Below are 16,438 nucleotides of genomic sequence, written 5' to 3' on the forward strand. Positions count from 1 at the left end.
GAGAACGATAGGATTTAAAGTGGGGGTGAAGAAAGGCACAAAATTAAGTATTCAGTCATTGCAGTTAAAAGAATAGGAGCAATTAGAAGAGTGAAAGAAGAGCGGACAATCGTAGTAAATGAGTGCTACAGTTACATAAGCTGTCATGGATGGGGTGAGCAGGGGAAATTGGACCGGAGGGAATTCGGTGGGAGGGAGAAATCATAGATTCTGAGTGATTGTTTCCTGAAGTTTGTGACTGTCCCACCACAAAGGTTGAATCAATCGTAAAAGCCGTTAAATAATTAATTTGTCACCAGCATGGAGCACAAGGGACTCTTTGAAGAAGGGCCGCAGATGGTCAGCAGAGTTAAAAAGACGGGGGCACACACTTACACAATACTACTCGACAAGGCCCGGTGTTGGAGTCTTGGCTCATCACCTGCATGCACACCATATGCCACTGAGGTTGACAATCTGCTCGCTAAGGCAGTACTTTAAAATGCAAACAAATACTTATGCTTGAGCATGCACGCAAATCTTCCCTCTTTCCTAACTGTTCCAGTTTTTTCTTTTTTTTTTCCCCCCCTGCTGCAAAGTTTCCTTCTTGCATACTGATGCACAACTCTGTTTATGTGAGGCTGCGAAGATAAGAATGAAATCGTTGAGAGAAATACCTGGCAGAGTGCCTTAACCTACACACTGATCCAGATCAGCGCGCGCATCTTCACTGTCAAATACAGAAAACAGGCGGATAGTCACACTTTCAGGTGCCACCTCATCCCCACACACCCGAGGCAATGCGGTGAGCAGTGTAAACAGTTCTTTCTGTCAATCCATCATTGTGCGAAATTACCTTCCTAGGTGACAGCTATCCCTGAGCCCAAACTTAACACTGAAACCACCATTAAAACCTAATGAGGCGACAGCACTCATAACAACCAAACAAGCATTTGGCATTGTGTTATGACACATACTGTCTCTAGCCCCGTGCCACTAAAACACCTACCGTATTTTCACGACTATAAGGCGCCATTAAAAGTCTTAAATTTTCTCCAAAATGGACAGGACGCCTTATGATGCAGAGCGTCTTTTGTATGCGCTGAGTTCCAAAACCTGACTGACAGCCGACACGCTGTTTATATAGAGAAAAGGCGGAAGTGACTGTGGACAGACATGCGGCAAAGAAGTCGGCCAATCAGTGAAGGGTGGGTGTGTAAGTGGACGCTACAAGCAGGTACCAACACCTGTATAGAGTGTGGCTATGTGCATTGTTGCAAAACAACTTCGGTTTTGGTTTCTAAGAACCCCCGAAAATAAATTCTACAAAGAGACACACCTACGAAGCTCAGTTCAAACTTCAAGCCATCGGTTATGCTTTTGGCATGCGTGCCCATCTCACGGCAGCGGTGAAAAACCAAGTCAAGCAAATGAACTCTGAGCTTGCCGTTATTCCCGGAGGCTTGACTAAAGAACTCCAACCGCTGGACATCGGCATCAACCGGGCGTTCAAAGTAAAGTTGCGAACGGCATGGGAACAATGAATGATCGATGGCAAACAACTTTACAAAGAGTGAGAGGCAGCGCCGGGCGAGTTACGCCACAATTTGCGAATGGATTGTGGCTGCTTGGACGAACGTGTCTGCTTGCACTGTTGTTCGAGTTTTTGGCAAAGCCGGCATCATTTCTGTGGAGCCACATGGCAATGAGAGTGACTGACAACGAGAGGGAACACTGCGTTTTTGATGGATTACCGGTACTTGCACAATTGTTCAATTCTGATACAGAGGATGAGGACTTTGATGGATTTCTGGGTGATGATTGATCGAAAAACGTGAGTACATTGTACGATGGCTAAATAAAATACAACGGAACTCAGTTTTCCGTTGCCTTTTTAAAAATGTGTTTTTAGCTTGTATCTGTGTCTTGGCATGCTACCGTATGCTACAAGCTAACGTGTTTTTAGCGTGCGCGCATGCATGCCGTATGTTTAAGCTGGCGTATGTTTTACCACTTTAAAATTGTGCCCAATAATACAGTGCGTTTTGTCTATGTGTAAAATACAGAAATAGCACCCATTAATGAGACTGCGCCCAACCATACGGTGCGCCGGATGGTCGTGAAAATACGGTACTTGTTTTCATTCAATTTCCGCATTGACTCTAATGGGATTGAGTTCCCCTTTTGAGGGGGACAATTAGTATTCCCTTTGATTTGTGAATTGTGATTACTTCAAGGCTGTAAGGATCTGTTTTTCAGTCATGAGATTCTAAGACATAACGAAGCAAAATAGAAATAATTTAATGCAGAGGTGGGAGTAAGTCACATATGTGCAAGTTAAGCCAAACCTCTTTATGGAGCCCGTAATCACAAACAAGTTTCAAAGGGCTTAATAAGTCTGGACACAGATAAGGTTTTGACAAAAGAAATGTTTATTTGAAACGCAAGAGCGACAAAGTACAACAAAAGGCGCTGGTAACAAAGAACCAAGAAATAACAAAACAAACCCAAAAAAGGCAAGGATGAATATAAACGTAAAAGGCTTGTCACAAAAGGACAAGTAAATCCAATGCATGAGAATACTTTAAAACGAGGAAATAAGAACAAGGAAATGCAAGAAAATACTTAAACAAGAGATGTGGTGAGAACCTGAAGCTGTGAGGCAAAAACTATGAACGTTGAGAATATTTCGGCGCTCAGAGACTCGAATCATGAGCAAGGCCGTAATCATCCAACAGCCAGTTGCCGGCGTTGCAGAGTCTTTAAAGGCAGCTGGTAACGAGGCATGAGTAGAGACAGGTGGGGCTCATGAGGGAACGCCCACTGTCCATCTGGTGACTGGAAAAACAAAACAAACAGGTCAGGATCATAACATCACCCCAACATACATTGCTTAGCTACAACCGCTGGCAAAAATGATGGAATCACCAGTCGTAGAGGATGTTCATTCAGAAAAAAATGCAGATCACAGACATGACATAAAACCAAGTAGCAGTCAAATTATAAAACAGAAAAAATATATATCTTTCGGCCGCACAGACTGCAATGACATTGTTCCAGATTGTTTTTATTTCACCCATCACCTCACTTTTGCATTCACATGTCAATAATACCCTGTGGCGGCGACGGAGAATACGGCGGAGACAATCGTTATCGAAGACTTCTAGCTTGCGCTGGTCAGCCACTCTCATAGGCCAGGTCTCACAGCCATAAAGCAGGATGGTCCGCACGATCGCCTGGTAGACACGCCCCTTTGTCACCGCCGAGATCTCGCGCCGACCCCACAGATGGCGTTGTAGGCGCACGAAGGCGGATCTGGCGGCCCCGATGCAATGAACGACTTCTGCTTCTCCTTGCCCCGACGGAACCACAGAGCAGCCGAGATACGTGAAGGAATCAACGTTTTCCAGGGTCACGCCCTCCAGTGACAGCGATCGTTGGTCAGCTGGGTTGGTGAGGGAGGACATGATCTTGGTCTTAGAGGCATTGATGCGCATTCCAACGGTCAGGGCCGTTCGATGGATTTTCATCAGCGCGTTTTCAACTTCCTCGAACGCCGATCGGACCGGGTCCCCACTGCTGACCTTCGTCGCTGCCTGCACCTTCGTCCCTTACCAGCGTTTCTCCTGCAACGCCGACTCCGTTGGTTCGGGCATGCGGCACGCCACCAGGACAGCGAGTTGATCAAGGATGTTCTTCTTCCTGCTCCTTTGCCAGCCTGGTGCAAGCGGCGTGGTGGACAAGTCAAGACCTGGGCCACCACGATGAAAGAAGACCTCGCGTACCTTTCCGGCCCCCGGTGGTGGGTCTGAGACGGCGGAACCAGGACTGGCTGAAGCTGTCGGTTGACCTGGCACAGGATCGGCGCGCTTGGGCCGCCATGATCAGGGATGTCGTGCGCGCCAAGGAAGAAGCCGGTTCAACCCGCCCAGGGTGAAGGCCGTTGCAAACAACAAAAACAAAACCCTGTGGCATTATGGGGAAAATGCTGTTTTTAGCATACATACAGCACATTTGACAATAAAGTTGTATCCAATTTAGCCTATATTTTATCAATAGGTTCGAAAGTGTTTGTAAATGCGTTCTAATGTGTAGTAAATAAGTTAACGTGTACGTAATTGAAAGACTTACCCCGTCCCTCTCTGCCCTCACAAACACACATGGGGTACACAGCTGCAACACAAACACAGGATTGTATTAGAACAGAAAGCATGCATATGAACCTTTTGATATTTTCAAACGTAAATAAATAAATAAATAGCTGCAGGGGGGCTGAATAGAGGCTAGGGAGATTTCTGATGGTGGGGCTGGAGCAGCCCTGGCCCCGGTGTAGTGCCGTACATGCATGTAAATGTAATCTGTGCTGGCTAGCTGATCAATAGCTGTCCTAGGGCACTACCCTACAACTCAGATGAGTCACCTCGTGAATGCATATGATGCGTGTGTGTACATGTATAAATAAATAATGTATACATCTCTCTCTCTCATATATATATATACACACACACACACATAAATATAAAACCACTGAAGGCCCAGGTCCAAAAAATATGGCTACGTTCACACAGTGACAAAACTGCTACAAACACCTTTGCAGATTCACAGACTATTGTCTGTATAGTATCACTTCCAAGCACTCTCAGCCGCACCTATCGATAGGAAAGAGGCTGCTGTGGGGCATGAAAGAGCATTTCACGCATTTGAGGGTATTACCGAAAGCACAGTTACCTTTATCTTTCAATACATCCCCACGAGTTCTCCATACCTCTCCAATGTAGTACTTCACAATCACTTCTTATCAATATGTAAACTTAAAAGAAATAAATAACATCACACTCACCAAAGATGCTAATGCAGAAACTCCTACCTGCCTGTGTCGGGTAACTTGTCCACTCATATATAACTACTTTGAAAATCGCTCCCCACCCCCAAATAAAAAAAATCCAGATTGAAAACAAGCCACTCAACAAAGCAGTGCTGGTTGAAATAGTCTCCCTAAAGTATTTTTTTTTTCGAAAAGTGAAATTTCAGTCATGAGCCAATATCGTCCTCTACTAATTGATGGGATTTCTTGTTGTTGTTTGTGAGACGGTATCAAATTTACCATATTTTGGAGTTTCACTTTTGAGCTTTTTCTAGCTTGTCCGTCTTGATTTTTCGAAGCATGATTTTATGTACTTTGCATGATATGTTTCTTTTTTTGTGGTTGCCGCAACCCCCCACCACTACTACCCAATTATGGCAGACTTGTTCACAACTTCTCTGCAGTGTCAAATTCAGAACACATTTTCATCTCAACTTTATAGGGATTTCAATACTTTCAGGAACAATTTTCCCGGAACTAAAACATGGACAATCAAATTGAAGAAAAATTGACAAAAGTGTAATAATAATAATAATAGTAATAGGGCTGTCAGGTTGTCCAGTTGTTAGCACATCGACCTCACTGTGCAGAGGTATCGGGTTCGATTCCAGCTCCGGCCTCTCTGTTGGGAGTTTGCATGTTCTCCCCGTGCCTGCGTGGGTTTTCTCCTGGTACTCCGGTTTTCTCCCACGTTCCAAAAACATACATGGCAGACTGATTGGACACTCAAAATTGTCCCGAGGTGTGAGTGCTAGCGTGGATGGCTGTTTGTCTCAGTGTGCTCTGCGATTGGCTAGGCTCCAGCATGCCCCGTGACCCTTGTGAGGATAAAGTGAATCAGAAAATGGATGAATGGATGCATAATAATGTTATTATTAATAATAATAATAATAAAACAATAACAATAATAATATGGCTGAAAGCATGCATACTGGCTGTGTACCAAACTGACCAATCACATGCAAGCTGTTAGAGAGCAATCGGTACATACCTTCCATCATTTAAAGTGGCTGCGCTTTACCCAAAATAAACTAACTGTGGATGTTTATTCATCGATGTGTGCCCCGTGATTCTCTAGTTTAAGGTGTACCCCGCCGTCTGCCTGAAGTCAGCAGGATCGGCTTGGACATGCCCGCGACCTTTGTGAGAATAAACGGGTCAGTTAATGGATGGAAGGATGTTCTTGGTCGAATATTCCTCCCATTTTCTTAGTTGCATGTTATATTAAAAGCAACGGTCGGCAAAGAGCTCCCAAAGAATCAGAGGAATCGCATTAAAAGGTGTTACTCGGGAGAAGGGAACAAAATAATAGCCAATGTGTCGATATACCATGGAGCACAGTGAGTTATTCAATGGCAAAAATACTGTATGTCACCATTTTTTTTTGTCCCTTCAAAAGTGAAGAAACGACGAGATGAAGTCAAGTCAGGAAGAGAGCAAGAGAAAGACCTAATAGAAGGTCGATTGATGTAGTGAGGTAAGACATGAGGGCACTTGTTAAAGAGGAGGATGCAGAAGCAAAAGCAAAACTGCACAAAGGAATACCATCCATGAAACATAACAAGGGCAGTATTAAGTTTTTGGAATGATCTCCTTGTAGTCAACGTGAAGGGAATTATGAACAGTTCTAAATGTTTGGCACAAAACCTTCCGGCTTCCCTGAGATAGATGAGGAAGAATTGCCTCATTCATCTTGACAAGAACACAAAGTATAGACCCAAATCAACCAAACAATGTCTTTGTGAGAAGAAAATAGTTTTGGAGTAGCCTACCTTGTTCAGAATCTTTTGGCGTGACCTGAACGGGGCTGAACACAGACCATCACAATCTGACACATTTGGGTCACATTTGCAAACAGAAATGGGTCAACATTGCCAAGTCAAGACAGGCCATGCTTATAGACTCCTAGCCTAAATGTTTGAGCAATACACATCAAAATCTGAACAAAGTATTTGTGACCGTATATTTTATGCAATCGGATTTTTTCACCTGTTTCATTTTGTATGTATATTTTTTTTCATGAAGAGGATTCTTTCTTTCTCAGTTTAATCATAGAGTTTTTAACAGCAGAGCACCTGCCTCACAGATCCAGATTCAGATCTTTGTTGGAACATCATTGTAGAGAATCCGGCATACAAACTGCCACTTGACCAAGGTCAGCTGGCATATGTTCCAGCTCACTTGTGACCCTAACAATAGACAATGAAAGTTTATAATTCACAATATTATGGATGTGTTTGAAATGATTTACTGCGGTTTATTTGGTTTACAGTAAAAACGAGTGAAAACGTGATCACTTTTTTTCATTCCATATACAGTGAAAGCATTTCAACCAACATTTCCTTCTGTGCCTGAATAGGAGGTAGAATGTATAGGAAAGGGCAACAAGAGCAGACGAACGATAGTTAGCAGTGGAGAGAATGCTAGGTGGCTTTATACGATTGATTGGTGATTGCCATTAGTTTTTGTGGCAGAGTGTGGAAGCAATAAAGAGTTGTAAAGTAGAGGGAATATAAACTCCCAGATGCCAGGTATTTTTTCAAACCAGCAGGCAAGAAGACAGGAGTCTAATGAGTTCCCTCATAGCCGAGCGGGTGCCATGTTATGGATCTCACAAATATTTTTTTGCACGTACACAGAGACACGCGCACGTATTGCAACATGGGGCTGTTATGAATTACAAGGGTCCCAACCTAAAACCTTGGCCTAGTGCTTCAACACATGATACCCACATACATCATCTTACCCAGTGGATCAATCCCTCCACAAACATTTGACATAAATGTAATTGAATGCCATAAAGCATCATTCATCATGAGATTCTTGCATTCACCTGCTGAGCATGATGCTATTGTGAAAATATAACAATTTTCATTAAATTTCTCTTGATATGTTTCCTACCAAATGCTCAAACCAGCACTCTCTCGTAATGTCTCAAATGGTACATACTATGTTCCATATTACCTCTCAAAACCTGCAAGATGCTTTATATTTGCAAGTTTCTGTCTTTCTTGAGAGTACAAAAAGATTTATCAGGTATGGTCTCGAGACAAATCAGGTGAGAAACAAATTAAATTAGATGGCAAATTGCCCAAGGAGAAGCCAACTGACAGCAGCTCACATGTCCACACCAAAAGTCCAAACAAGTAAAGCTTCACAAAGAATAACTGCACGGGGGGAAAAAAGAAATCCAGTCAATGCATTGCTCAAAAAAAAAAAAAACAACACAGAAATGCTGTTCATTATAGCTCAAAACTTAGCAGGCTGCTGGCTTGGTCCACGCTCCACCAGGTTGGTTTTCTTGATTTTTTTGTCTCATTCTACATATCAACATGCATCTTCACAAAGTGCTTTTGAGAAGGTGAATGGAAGTTAAGAGATTCTACTGAGGTTTTCTGATTTGTCAACTGAGGTCAGTTAACGACACTACAAAAATTGGTGAGTAAAAATGAGCGCAGAGAGCATGAAATTGTTGATTTATCTAAAGGAAAGGTCAGTTATACATTTGTTTTCCCTTTTCTTGACTCATCTCATTTATAGATGGTCATAGATTTAATGGCAATGGCAAAAGCATCAATCATATCATGCATCCCATGAAAAAGACTTTTGACAGTTGCTTGCTTTTGAGCAAAAGTTGTTTTCCATCTCATTATAAGGAACATGGTGTCACAAACAGGGGCCAATTTGAAGTGCCCATGTGTTAGTTTTCCCTATAGGTGGACGCTCCAAGACCTCACACAAGATGAAAAAAATGTGAACCCCATGCTGTTGCACACATTGGGGGGATAGCCCACACAAACACCGTGATTCTGTCAGGTCTTGTTTAATGTTCTTTTAACACATAAACAGGCATAAGATGTTATGCCTTGTTTAACCCCTTCAGGGACAGCGGTTACTACAATGAACAGCTTATCAGGTTACAAAGTGCATGAAAGGGTTAAGTGAAGGAACAATTTATCTTCCACAAAGTACAGTAATTTCATGGAAAGGCAACTATGAAAAAAAAATTAAATGCAACTAATTAGTTGTAAATTATTTAGATTAGTTACATTTTTGGTGGAAATGTCCACAAAATGAGTTGTCAATATTGAGTTATTTTGTGTGGCGTCTTTGAAGGGCAATTTTCTTGAAAAGGGAAAAAAAAAAACATTCAATTATTTCGACTGTACATCTGCGGTGAAAAAAAAGTGTACCACCCAAATTCATTGAAGTTGTCCATCCCCAAGTTATTTAATAGATATTCAGAATAAGTCATACTTTGTAGGCCATTTCCTATTCTCACCTTAGTTGAAATGAAGCAGTAATATAAAATATGAAACCACATACAGATGCCCAAAACACAGTTTGATCCCGAGTGACAGTCATGGCACCTTATCGGATGTCAAATTGTTCAACATTTGGGGCAATCGAAATTTGACTGTAAACATTTTTGTCAGCTTGTGGTGCAGAACTGTAATGCCACATATTTTCTTGAGGTGCTGTTAAAACGTGTTTGTCCTTGTTGCTCAAAAGACCTCCTGTGTTGCAGAATTAAAGAAACAAGAGTGGGCCTATTATCTCCCCAAAGATGTCAAAGACTAATTCCCAGTAATAGAAAATGTTTCATTTCAGTTTAGGGCATAGGTGTTTTTCCACACAGGCCCTGGTAGCTTTGTACAGCATCCCCCTGTATCGTCCAGGGAAACCAAGACAACGAAAGTCTTTGTAAAATGATGAGATTTATTTCAGCTACAAAAAATTTAGAGTAGCACCATTGACAGATATGTGATGGAGCCTCCCCTAAGCAGTGTGCTGCTCCCCTTTTATACCATTTTTTTTCTTGGGAGCTGTTAGAGTCCGACCACACAGGACAGTCACTACTTTGGACAGAGACACTTACAGATAACAGGATGAAGTCTGGCACATGAGAAAGCAACTTTGCTTATCTGTAGATAACATGGTCAGCACTCACAATGGTACAAACAGTTAGTTATAATATATATATATATATATATTACTTGGGCTAATTTTATCTGCTGTTTTGAGTGGGGAAACAATGAAAAAAGGGGCAGCCCGGTGGTCCAGTGGTGAGCGCATCGACCTTATAGTGCAGAGGTACTGGGTTCAATTCCAGCGCCGGCCTGCCTGTGTGGAGTTTGCATGTTCTCCCCGGGCCTGCGTAGGTTTTCTCCAGATACTCTGATGTTCTCCCACATTCCAAAAACATGCATGGCAAGCTGATTGAACACTCCAAATTGTCCCTCGGTGTGAGTGAGTGTGGATGGTTGTGTGTCTGTCTGTCCCCTGCGATTGGCTGGCAACCGGTTCAGGGTGTCCCCCGCCTACTGCCCGAAGACAGCTGGGACGGGCTCCAGCACCCTTGTGAGGATAAGTGGATCGGAAAATGGATGGATGGATGAAATTATGCAAAAAAAAGAAAGAATTGGAGGAGAGGGAAATACTTTCTTCACAGCACTGTAATTTTGTTTCTGTTGACGCCACATTTGAACGGCCACATAGCGTGAGGCAGAACTGATTGGGTGTGTTGAGTGACGATGTATGCCACTGGCATTATGACTAAATGTTTGGTACTATTTTGTGTGGAGGGATACCGTATTATGGGGTGTATATAAATAAAGGGGGTGGAGCTTCCCTGCAGTTCGCTTCTGGCAGTGACGATGCAGAGGCACGTCGGGTGTTCAGCGACTCAGTGGTAGCAACCACAGAAAAATAAGAAACGTCTCCAGTCTTGTGCCTCGAACCGAGTGTAGTCACCAGCAATGATGCCTACACATGAACAGCGAGAGACTTCCGCAGCAGAAGGTTCAGCAGGGTGCAATCATTTGTACCACAAAATGGAATCAATTGTTTACATTTGCAAGAGAAGGTCTCGTTATCTTGGGGCAGTGTGCTTTGCTGCACCAATAAGAAGGGGAAGGACAAAGTGAGCAAAAACACAAAGTCAGATCATAAAATGGTGATGAACAAAATTTATAAAAATGGCAGAGTAGCTAAATATGATGTTTTTATTTATTTATAATTACCAATAGTCCCAATATGCAAAAAGTCACATTTATACAGTGTGGGAAAATGCTCCAACTCAGGGGTAGGGAACTCCGGGTCCTCGAAGGCCATATCCTGCCTGTTTTAGAGCCCTCCCTAATCCAACACACTTGATTCAATTGATCATGATTGTTTCAGGCCTCTTCAGGGCTTGCTGATGAGCTGATTGTTTCAATCAGGTGTGTTGGTGTAGGGAAGGATCGAAAACAGGCAGGATATGGCTCCCGAGGAGTTCCCAACCCCTGCTCTAATTAATGTCAATGCTGTCATACATGTCTTGCAACATGTTTCAGAAGTGAGGTTTGGCTGTAAAAATATATTTCTCCAACTTCCCTCTCGCTCAGGGGTGGGCAATTCAAATCCTGGAGGGCCGCTGTCCTGCATGTTTTCCATGTCTCCCTGTTGCAACACACCTGATTCAAATGAACAGGTTCAATATCAGGCTTCCACAGAGTTTACTGATGTTCTGATCATTTGAATCAGCTGTGTTGGAACTGGGGAAGATGGAAAACATGCAGCACAGCAGCCCTCTGGGACTGGAATTGCCCACCCCTGCAGTCTAGCTGTTTACTGTATTTCTAATCCTCCCTTTCACCTGTTTGAGATTTACCATACCTTACCAAAAAATCTAGAGAGTCAGTCTTTGATGCGAGCTTTCAACGTGTGCCCTTGCATTGTCCTGTGAACCTCAGCCTCCTCTGTCTTTACTGTGCCACTAAAAAACATTAAATTGTGTCACAGCAGAGGCTGCGAGCCCAGGGCGAGGAACAAACAAGAGAAGGAAAAAAAGACTAGTAGGCAGTGAGGATTGAGAACCTAATTTCCATTGCGTAACCAATTCGATGAGGGTTCGAAGAGCAAAAGAAGTCTAAAAAAAGAAGGGACTGGGAGCAGAAACCGCAAAGAGAATGATCATTAAAGTGTAGCCGTTGGGGAAAGATCAAGTGAAAATGGAGCTTATGGGATCAGGTGAAATGGTCAGGATGGGTGAGAGGGAGGGAGAGATTAACAGTGCACAGTAGGGCTCTACTGATTAACATAAGAGTAAAAAAAAATGTTGGAAACGGGAAGGAAGAGAAGGTAGAGGCCATCAGTGGATGCAGGGCAACTGTTAAAGTGGAAATCAGAAACACGTTTAACTAAAGGGCTTATTTATCCATCCATCCGTTATCTGAACTGCTTATCCTCAGAAGGGTTGCGGGCATGCTGGAGCCTATCCTAGCTGTCATCAGGCAGTAGGTGGGATACACCCTGAACTGGTTACCAGCCAATCACAGGACACACGTAGACGAATAACCATTCGCACTCACAATAAGACCGATGGACAATTTCGAGTGTCCCATTAATCTGCCATGGAATGTGGGAGGAAACCAGAATGTCCAGAGAAAACCCACGCAGTCATGATCCTGTCTTGTTTGTTTTTTCAGTCTCCAGCTGGAGAGTAGGCGTTCACTCTCACCTTGCCCGAATCTGGCCTCGGTACATCTTTCCTTTAAAAAAAAAAAAAACATGTCACGCTGACAACTGGCTGTCGGATTATTTAGCCTTGCTCACGTCTCTGTCCTCAAATGGACAGTATTTATATAGTATATGATTCATAGTATTTTTGTTCTGTAAGTATTCTTGTTATGCACTCTTGGTTTATGTTCTTTGTGTAAAGGATTCTCTTGTTCTTTGACTTGACAAGCAATTTACGTTCTACTTGCTCCTTGCCTTTTGCAAGTGCTTTGGTTTGTTCTCGCCTTTTCATGGTTCTTTGTTACCAACGTCGTTCGTTGCACTTTGACTGTCTTGTGTTTTTAAAATAAATATACTTTTTCTTCTAAGCCTCTTATTTCTGTCTTGTGGAATCCTTGTTCTGTCCGGAATGCTTCCAGACAGTCGACACACACGGGCACGTGGGGAACATGCAAACTCCACACAGGAAGGTCGGAGACTGGAATCGGAACCTGGATCTCTGCACTGAGAGTCTGTTCCGTTTTATTTTAAATAGAACTGAGAACCACTTTAAATGTAGATGATGTTCATGAACTGGCGGAGTTTGTAACACACCTATGTAACACGGGCTACGTCTGTTTTATAATTGCTAGAGATGATGAAACACTCTGGGGCAGACAACGGGTTTCTACTTGGACCAGTAAGGGGACACTAGGTTCGATTCACTGGAGCCAATGAGTCACCATTGAGGGGGTGGCATGGGCAAAGAAACAAGACAACAGTTGTAAAAACAATTACCTTTTATATGAAACATAAACACGTGACAACAAAATTATCACGACAAACACAGTGACAAAAAGGTAAGTAATTCCAATTTAGTCTCAACCTCTTAGTTGACCTTTCCTTCAAGCAAAATAATTGGTGATCACCTTTCTCAACACCGGTGTGAGTTTATTTTTTTTTCTTTCAATCTGAATGAAATAACTAAACACAAAATGTTCTTGTCAACTCCTGTCGTACAAAATAAATTCTTCTAAACATCACCAACACAAATAAAATAAAATAAAGTTTATCAAATGTAATATACTGTATGTTCTTTGGTTGGCTCGCCACCACCACTGTACCCCCTTTTCCAGCACTTGGTAGAAGTCAGGGCACCGTAATGGAATCCACTCCACTGAAGGCACGCTAATCCCAGCGCTGTCCTCAATTAGAACTCCACAAAAGACCCGGCCTAATAGGGCCGAGAGCACACGAGCGCCGGCAATAAAATAACTACAGTAATTAATATTAAGTACTTAATTCCAAGTACGGTGAGACGTTATTTTTGACATTCATGTACACTCACCAGAAGAATGTCGAACGAGACTCCGACGACGTTATACGGTCGGCGATATCCCGGCGGTACGGAAAGCTAACAGCTACGTTAGCCAGGCACAGTGCTCGAGGTCTAAGGAAGGTGACTACATTTTAGCAACAAGTGATTTTAAACGAAATGCGCATAACACGTTCAAGCCTCTGAGCACACTCACTGCGTAGAATGACTCTCTCTTTCTTCCGAAACACTTATTTACAACAGTCGAAGAATACGTCCGTTCGCGTTCAGGTCCCGTCAGAAAAAAGAGAGCGAGATAGGTTCGTGACGTCACGAAGGTGAAAAACGGCACCTCTCATTCGCTGACACCCCACTAGTATTCTGTGCCCTGATTCGTTCGGGCCACGGCAATATTCAGTTCTGTTTAATTAAGCAAATTTTAACGACGCTACTCTTTTAGTCAATATAGATTTTGGTTATGTCCACTCCCCATTGCCTCATGCCATAATCCGGGTTACACCTACCATATGTATAGCCGCTGTCTAAGAGAGGGGTGCTCTTTTATTCATTAAATTACCCCAACACCATCTGAATAAGTGCAATTACCCGAGTATCACAGTAACCCCGTTCCACCGGTCAAACCGGACCCCCAAGTAAGCCGGTTGTGTCCTGCAGGCCATATTTTAACAGTTTGAAACATTATGTTTTAACCACACAAACATCACAACAGTACATTGTCGAATCCGACTCGTTTGTCTAATCTTGTTAAATTCCTTTTGTAATCACTCGTCCAGAGCCATTCTCTGAGATAAACAAGATCGCTGAGATGTGTATAAAACATCTTCTGACTATACACATTATTGCGGGAAATGATGCAAGGATAGTCTGCTGGGGTGAGCAGCTCAATTGCCTCATAAAACAGATGAAAATAATTTATATCAGGTTATGTTTGTATTGTACAGACCATTGGTTCTGTTTTTTGCCACCCTGGGACAAACATTTTTCTATTGTCGGTGAGTGACCCACTTTTTAGAGAAGTAAGGAGCAATAAAGAACATGTATTGTGAAAATATAAGAATGTCATGTTTTTAAAAATAACTCATGCCCACAAATTGAAAGTGCCTTTCACTGCACCTTATTAAGAAATTGAGGATGGACTATCCGGGCCCAGATCTCTTCTTTTTAGGAAACAGCATGATCAATAGTGTGTCTTCTGTTTCGGAAATGAAGGCTGAAGACCAATGCAACTGGAACCGTTTTAAAGGTCTCAATTTTTAGAATGTAATAATTGACCTTTGTCACTGTCACATGAACAATATTTGACATCTCACAATACATTAATATATATATATATATATATATACACACACACACACACATGATCTTTTCATGACCATACGGCGCACTGTATTAAAAGGCATAGTGTCAGTTATGGCTGCCTTTTCTGTATTTAACATATACACAAGACACGTTATAATATTGGACTCAGGCATGGTAAAATGTATGACAGCTAAAATACGGTAGCATGCATGTTTTTTTTTTCAATTTAAGTTTGACTTGTTTTGTTAGATTTTGTTAACTACAATACCCTTGAAGTGGGCTATCGTGTGTGTGTCCTATCCATTTGCTACGCAGAGGTCTGAGGTCCCATGGGTTTCCCTCTTCAAATAAGAGATGACAGGCAAGACAGCCCAATCTCTGCTCTGTCTCTCCTGGTGCCTCACTTCCTCCTGTGTCCATCTATTGACATCTCTGTGACTTCAGCCTCTTGCAGATAATGAATCTCAATGATCAAGCACGTGTCAGAGACCTTTACCAGTGCTGCACGAATGTACTTTGGAATATGAATCACCTTCCCTAGATGTCACTGACCATTTGAAACTCACACTCAGGCTAGAGTGTGAATGCTAAATATCTTCCATTGCACTCAGGTGTGCCACATCTCTGTCAGCCTGAGGGACAATAAGGATGATCCATGCCCAATGCAGATCATGAGTTATGAGAATGCACCAATGTCAGCTTTCCTCACCGGTGCATTCATCATTATTGCACATTAACACGGCAAATGGTCTGAACCATTCAGCAGCTGCATGGCCCCGCATGGTCATAACAGTACATTATATGAACTCAAATAAAAATGGATGCAGAGATCTACTGGAAAAGCATTTGAATTCTTCCACCAATTATCACCTTGTCGCTGGCATAAGAAAGATACATTATTTGTACTTAGAATTTTATGACCATGAGAGTGAAATTGTATAATTTCTCACCGCACAGCTAATGGTCTCTCATAGCACACTAGTCCACGCAGTGGTTGGGAATCACTAATATACTGAAAATAATGCAAAAATTGTGTAATACATACACTGCAAACGTTAACATCGCTCAGGAACTGACATGTACTATGAGGCCTACTCCTAGCGCCCACAAGTTCTGATTCCAATTAAATCACATAGGATGCTTGTGTTCAATGCAACTGTTACATCAAAATGTCAGATTCATAGCTCACATCCTTCAAAATTCTAAGGAGGTAGTCATTTAAATAGATGTTTATGAATTCAAGTGGGTTGTGTTCTAAAAGCAATGCAATTTTTCTTAACACCTCCCACCACGCACATCATCACAATGTGCATAAGCAGGGGAGCAATATCACATAAAAAGTGTCTAGAGATGTGACTTTGCTAAGTTTGCGGAGAAGCTTGTTTTATTCTGCTGGTACCTATTCATACGCTTAACGTTGGGGGCTCACTATGATAAAACTGAGTGGAATGAATCAACAGCAATAAATTATTCCTTTTTTT

The 16,438-nt window shown here is 42.4% G+C and overlaps 1 long non-coding RNA gene across 1 annotated transcript; it reads right to left on the reverse strand.

Moving 5' to 3' along the window:
* Positions 1-13,104: 13,104 nt before the first annotated feature.
* On the reverse strand, positions 13,105-13,944 carry LOC147200629 (uncharacterized). Its single transcript, XR_015101862.1, has 3 exons — positions 13,855-13,944; positions 13,671-13,772; positions 13,105-13,556 (listed from the first exon to the last, which is right to left on the reverse strand). It is a non-coding gene; the product is annotated as an uncharacterized LOC147200629 (long non-coding RNA).
* Between the last annotated feature and the right edge of the window lie 2,494 nt (positions 13,945-16,438).

This window comes from Hippocampus guttulatus, chromosome 9, assembly GCF_054856545.1.
Source record: "Hippocampus guttulatus isolate MCC_2025c chromosome 9, RoL_Hgut_1.0, whole genome shotgun sequence".
Taxonomy (NCBI): Eukaryota; Metazoa; Chordata; class Actinopteri; order Syngnathiformes; family Syngnathidae; genus Hippocampus; species Hippocampus guttulatus.